This window comes from Podarcis filfolensis, assembly GCF_964270895.1.
Source record: "Podarcis filfolensis genome assembly, chromosome: 2".
NCBI lineage: Eukaryota > Metazoa > Chordata > Lepidosauria > Squamata > Lacertidae > Podarcis > Podarcis filfolensis.
In genome coordinates this window covers 94853592-94859453 of record NC_139605.1, presented here as the reverse complement: position 1 = coordinate 94859453, position 5862 = coordinate 94853592, and positions in this window count along the sequence as shown.

The window sequence follows — 5862 nt, the reverse complement described above, 5'->3', positions numbered from 1 at the left end:
TACATGACTTGTTTGCTGTAGGTCAAAAATCAAATTTTTGCAGTTACGGAAGTTGCAATCCTGAAGTTCACTGTGAGTATAATAAATTATGCAAAATCACACACCGTGAAAACACTTGATTATTTTTGGCCCAAACGGTCTGATATGGAGATACAGGTAGAGCCCCTGTAATGTTTTGTCACTGACACTTCTTTGGGTCCTTGTATATGGCTACTCTCATTAAGACAGATTTGGAGAAGGGAATAGACTCTACCTGCTGCTGTCTCAAAGCTGAGCCTCCAGGCCCCACTTCCAGAGATGCAGCCTATTCTCTGCGCCTCTGCCACCCTCCTGTCTCTCACATCCATGCCCGTCCTGTTTTCCAGCATTCACTGTGTTTGATATTCCTGGAAAAACTACCCAAAATCAGTGCTGCAAGAGCCAGGACCACTTGGAACAGTGAGCTGAATGCATGTCCTGCAGTTGTAAGGTTAGAATGGATCTCTCAGTACTCTGAATCCTGTCCCCCTTGCAGCTTTGATCCAGCTCTGAGCTGCATTGAGAAAGTGGCACAACATACCATAGGTCCTCCTTCTTTTCCCTGCAGCCATTGTGAGCGTGGCAGGTTGTAGCCTTCTGGTTGCAGAGCAAGGGCGACTGCTTGGTTTCTGGTGTGCTTTGCTTAATTTTAAACTGACTTACATTTTAGAATGCCACTGGAGAGACTCTACATTTTAGGATCTGTTACAAGTACTAGTTTCATTGAGTTAGCATCCAAAGTCTCTCCCCCCCCCCTCTCTCTCTCTTACATCTGCTCCAACATGGCAGACAGTTTCAGAAAGGATGAATAACAACTTAGTGGACTGAGATTAGTGGTTGCAGTCTGTTAACATCCTTGCACAGGCTTCTCTTCACACCATTTGACCCACCTAGCCAAATGCAGCCCACAGTAGCACTATACAGAGGACCTGCCAAGTGCTGGCTCCTGCCTGCCTGCACACCACTGCCAAACTAATAGAGACGTATGCTTTTCCTTAAAGACCTCCAGTGATGGAAGGTCCCTCACCTGTAAGCAACCTGTTTCAGGGTTCTACCACTCACTACACTCTGTCGTCAATGCTAAGTCCTTCTGGCTGCAGCTTCCGCCCATTGTTTTTGCCCATGGCAGACAATCCACGACCTCCTCCAGGTACCTCTTTATGCACCTGAAACCTATTAGTGTTACTTTTCTCAAATAGTCTCTCTCCCAAGCAAACTCCCGGCTTCTTAGCCAGGCTGCTAATTGTTTTTGGTTGCTCTTTGGATTACACTTGCAGATGTATGTAGAAAACCAGACCGGGTGGGTAATTAGCGTTTCAGACTTACCTGCCACAAGGGAAAAGTCTTAGGAGGAAAGAGCCAATTTAATTTTAGTTCAGCTTGGCTTTGCTAGAGGTGAGATGGCTGTGAGAGATAAATTTCTGCAGAAGCGTTGTGTTCATTCACATTGGATAGGGGGTGTATATATCCATTTAGGCTTGGCTTCCTCCAGAGGTCATAGGAATACAGCACCACCTGCTGTTTATAATCTCAATTGCCGTGTGCTGTTCTAAGTCTGAACTCAATGCTCCCATCTGGCCACTGGTGCCAGGGACCGTGTGAGCCGAGACTGTGGATTCAGGACATTTTTCAAGTACCGTATTTTTCGCTCTATAACACGCACCCGACCATAACACGCACGTAGTTTTTAGAGGAGGAAAATCTGTAGGCATGCCACCCATAGGCATTCCCTCCATAACACGCACAAACATTTCCCCTTACTTTTTAGGAGGAAAAAAGTGAGTGTTATGGTGCAAAAAATACGGTAGGTGGTTGTTGCCAGTGCTACAGATTGAAACAGAGTGAATGCTTTGCTGCTCAGCATGTCAAAGGGGTGGGGGGAATCTCATGTTTGGTCCACAAACACAGTACTGTTGATCTAGACATTGTTATAGAGGATGCTGCGAAAACAACAACACCACCACCACCAAAACCCTTGAAATAAAATTAAATATTTCATCAAGAATTGTTCTCAACAAAAGCTGTTGGACAAATACAAAGAGATTTGGGGTGGTGCTGAGTGGGGGTTACAGTTCTTCACCTTCTAGCCCATGGGTAGGCAAACTAAGGCCCGGGGGCCGGATCCGGCTCAATCGCCTTCTCAATCCGGCCCGTGGACGTTCCGCGAATCAGCGTGTGTTTACATGAGTAGGATGTGTCCCTTTTATTTAAAATGCATCTCTGGGTTATTTGTGGGGCATAGGAATTTGTTCTCCCCCCCCAAAAAAAATATATAGTCCGGCCTCCCACAAGGTCTGAGGGACAGTGGCCTCCTACTGAAAAAGTTTGCTGACCCTTGTTATAGCATTTCTAAATGTTGTTTGGGTATGGGAGTCGTGTGACTTTTGTGTTTCAGACATTGTGTAGTGGAATATTCCGGAGGCACAGAGGAAGCTTTTGTTTTCTAGCACGACCTCTATTCACATAGGCACATCTCTCAGCCCTTTGTGGCATGTGTGCATTTGTGTGTGTCATGCAACTCAACTGATAATTCCCAGTCCAGTTTTTTTTTCTTTTTGGAGGACTGGACTGAGAGGCAGAAAATGCCAAAGAGTGAACCTAAATAAAAGGGGGAGCATCAAAATAAGCTGCAGTGTACACACACACACGCCCCTTCCCAAAATATGTTGGAAAATGTTTTTTTGGGGGTGTTTCTTGCTTAAAACAACAGAAGATTGCTTATTGAAGCCATGGAGTTTGCCTGTACAGTCGTACCGTGGAAGCCAAACAGAAGCTCCTGCAGCCAATCAGAAGCTGCGGAAGCCCCGTCTGATTTCGGGTTCCAAAAGAATGTTTGCAAACCAGAACAATCACTTCCGGGTTTGCGGCATTTCAGAGCCAAAACGTCCGAGTTCCAGGGCGTTCGGGATCCAAGGTACGACTGTATGCCCTTATGAAGTCATAACTTATGTCTCAAAGCAAACCGTCTCCACCATGAGAGCTCTAAGAATGTGCATACAAACAGGTGAGTTTTTCAGGCTCCCATGAGGAAAAGTGAAATAGCGTTGTGACTTTTCTTTTTAATGTTTTTATTCTATTTTAAATCTCAATAATGTGGCAACAATAAACACATGGTAATGTACAAATAATTATAGGTGACAGTCTTTCACTAATACATATAAGCAAAGCACATAGAAAGTAAAAAAAAATGTGTTTGCATTACTATTTATACATTATCTTAGGCTGTACCAGCTTCTGGAAAGTTGAGGTCTTCCCTTCTTACAGCTTGGTCTCCACCCATGCCCTGTGTGAAGAAACAGGACACCCTTTCCTCTGTTTGATCACTGAGAATCATAGCACTCGTTTTCTCTTTCTTGTTCTCTTGCACGCGCGCACGCGCGCGCGCACACCCACCCACCCACCCACCCCTCTTTACCTCTACCTCTTAGAGGTCCACTTTGTTCAGTACTGGTGGAAATGTCTTCTGCCATTCTGGTCGTGTCGGTGTAACACAAGTCTTTCCTACTTTACTTCTAATAAACACTTCAGCCTAAATGGCTCATAAGCTTGACATGTGAGTTTCCATGATCAGTTTGTTTGACCAAAGAAACATATGCACACACATACACACACACAAAGTTATTGGACTACATCTTTCATCATCTGACGATGGCCTGTGCATTCCAAGATCAGGATATATTCACCACAATAGTCCATGCATTAGTAACTTCAAGACTGGATCAGTTCTACGCTGTACATGTAGGGCTCTGTTTGCAGAAATTACAGTTAGCGATGAATGTTGCAGTGTGGTTGCTGACAGGAGTGAGGCTCTCGCAGTGTATTACACCCCTGCTCAGAGATCTGCATTGACTGACAATTTGTTACCAGGCCAAATTCAAGGTGTTAGTATATAAAGCCCTCAGCTGCTTAGGACCAGTTTACTTGAAGGATCACATTACTCCCCCTGGGCCCATTTGATTGCTTTGATCTCCGAAACCGGCCGTTTTACGAGTTCCATATAATGTATGTTCTGTGTGGCAACACCTACTTTTTGGAAGTCCCTGCCCATTGGTATTAGGCAAGCACCTTCACTGAATTGTTTTCAGCACCTGCTAAAGCCTTTTCGCAATGTTAACATGTAATTTTATTATGCATGGTTGTTTTTAGAATTACTGGTTTTATTAACATTCTGATTTTTTTAAGTCGGCTTCCTTTTAATGTTTGCTTTAATTGGTATCGGGTAAGTGGTATATACATTTTTTAAATATACATTTTGTTTAAATAAAAATTCAAAAGCTGGACAATCTGGCCAGGGTTGATGGGAGTTTGAATCCAGCTACCATCAGGAAGGCTGCAGGATTCCTATCCCTGAGCTAAACAGATGAGAGCTAGGCCATCTCTGGAGAGCTCTTGAAGCCTTCCAGGACAGGCATAGGCAAACTTGGCCCTCCTGATGTTTTTAGACTACAATTCCCATCATCCCTGAGCACTGGTCCTGTTAGCTAGGGATGATGGGAATTGTACAAAAAAACTAACAAAAAATGACATTTTTGAGCTATTTCTGCTCAGACACTGTTTCCAGGAAATTCTGGGCGTATGTTAACCCTAAATAATCCTCCTGCTCTGGCCTTCTGAATGAATCCCACTCAGGCATAGGCTTCACCATGTTGCTTATACTAATTTGCCTGTTACACGCGCTGTTTCATAAGGAGAAAAGATGCCATATTCCAAAGAGAAGTCGCCTAAATTCTTCTTGAACTTTGAGATGATTCATGCTTCAGTCTCTGGCGGTAAGGGGTGCCACAATTATAGGCCGCAGGGCTCCTGGAATCATTAACAGTGAGCTTTGTTACAGCAGCTGAGAACATGATCTCGCTGTATTGGAAAGGTGAAGCACAGCAGAGCGGTACGTTCTGTGCAGATGGCCATCTCCCAGTGCTATAAATGAACATGCTGTGCTAGCCTAGGTCCTCTGCTCTAGGGAATGACTACTTTAATTGTTGAGCCCTCGTGAGTGAGGAAACTGTAAGTCCGAGTACCGCAAGAGGGGCTGTTAAATGAGCACAACTTGGAAGGCCACGGCAACACCTCCTTCCACTGTAGTCCTCAACCTAATTCTGTTTGACTCTTTCACAGCGGCAGCACAAGAGCGTCTAAGGTTTCCTTGCTGGACCTGACTAAAAGCTTTGTCAAGTCCAGCACTCGCCTCCCATCAATGGTCTATCCAGGTGTCCTAGAAAGTTCTCAGGCAGAGTGTTATGCAACAGCCTAATAACTTGTTTTTTCCACACCACACCCAGGAATCACAAACAGGCCATCTCAGATTATGAAGTTTCTATCTGGTTCTTTCTATACCTCTTGCAGATTTCCACCCAGCATGACTTACACAGCCAGTTGGCTCTTTAAAAAGAATGCATATAATCTTGAGCATTGATGAGGTTCAGGGGTGCAATGTCCAAGCCATTTGCTTTGCACGCAGAAGGTCCTCACGTCTTAGAGAGGCACTGCCAACCACAGTAGGCAGTGTTGAACTGGATGGGGCAATAGTGTGGTTCGGTATAAAGCATCGTCTTTGTTTGTTTGTTAGTGAAACAACCAGTGAAGGACTAACTCCAGAAAGAGATCTGTCTCCTGCAGTGGTAGATAATATGGAGACCTCTCGAATTGAGTGCCTTCTTACTGAAAGTGTGCTGAACTGGTTTTAATTGCTTTAATAGGGAAGGAAGGGGATAGTTTCACCACCAAACAGCTTGCCGCTGGAGACAGAACACAGCACTTGCCTGCAACATGGAATGAAGCATGACCCAGCCCCATCCTATCCTTTGTGTGACACCGTAGCAAGCCTTAGTTCACCAATAATAATAT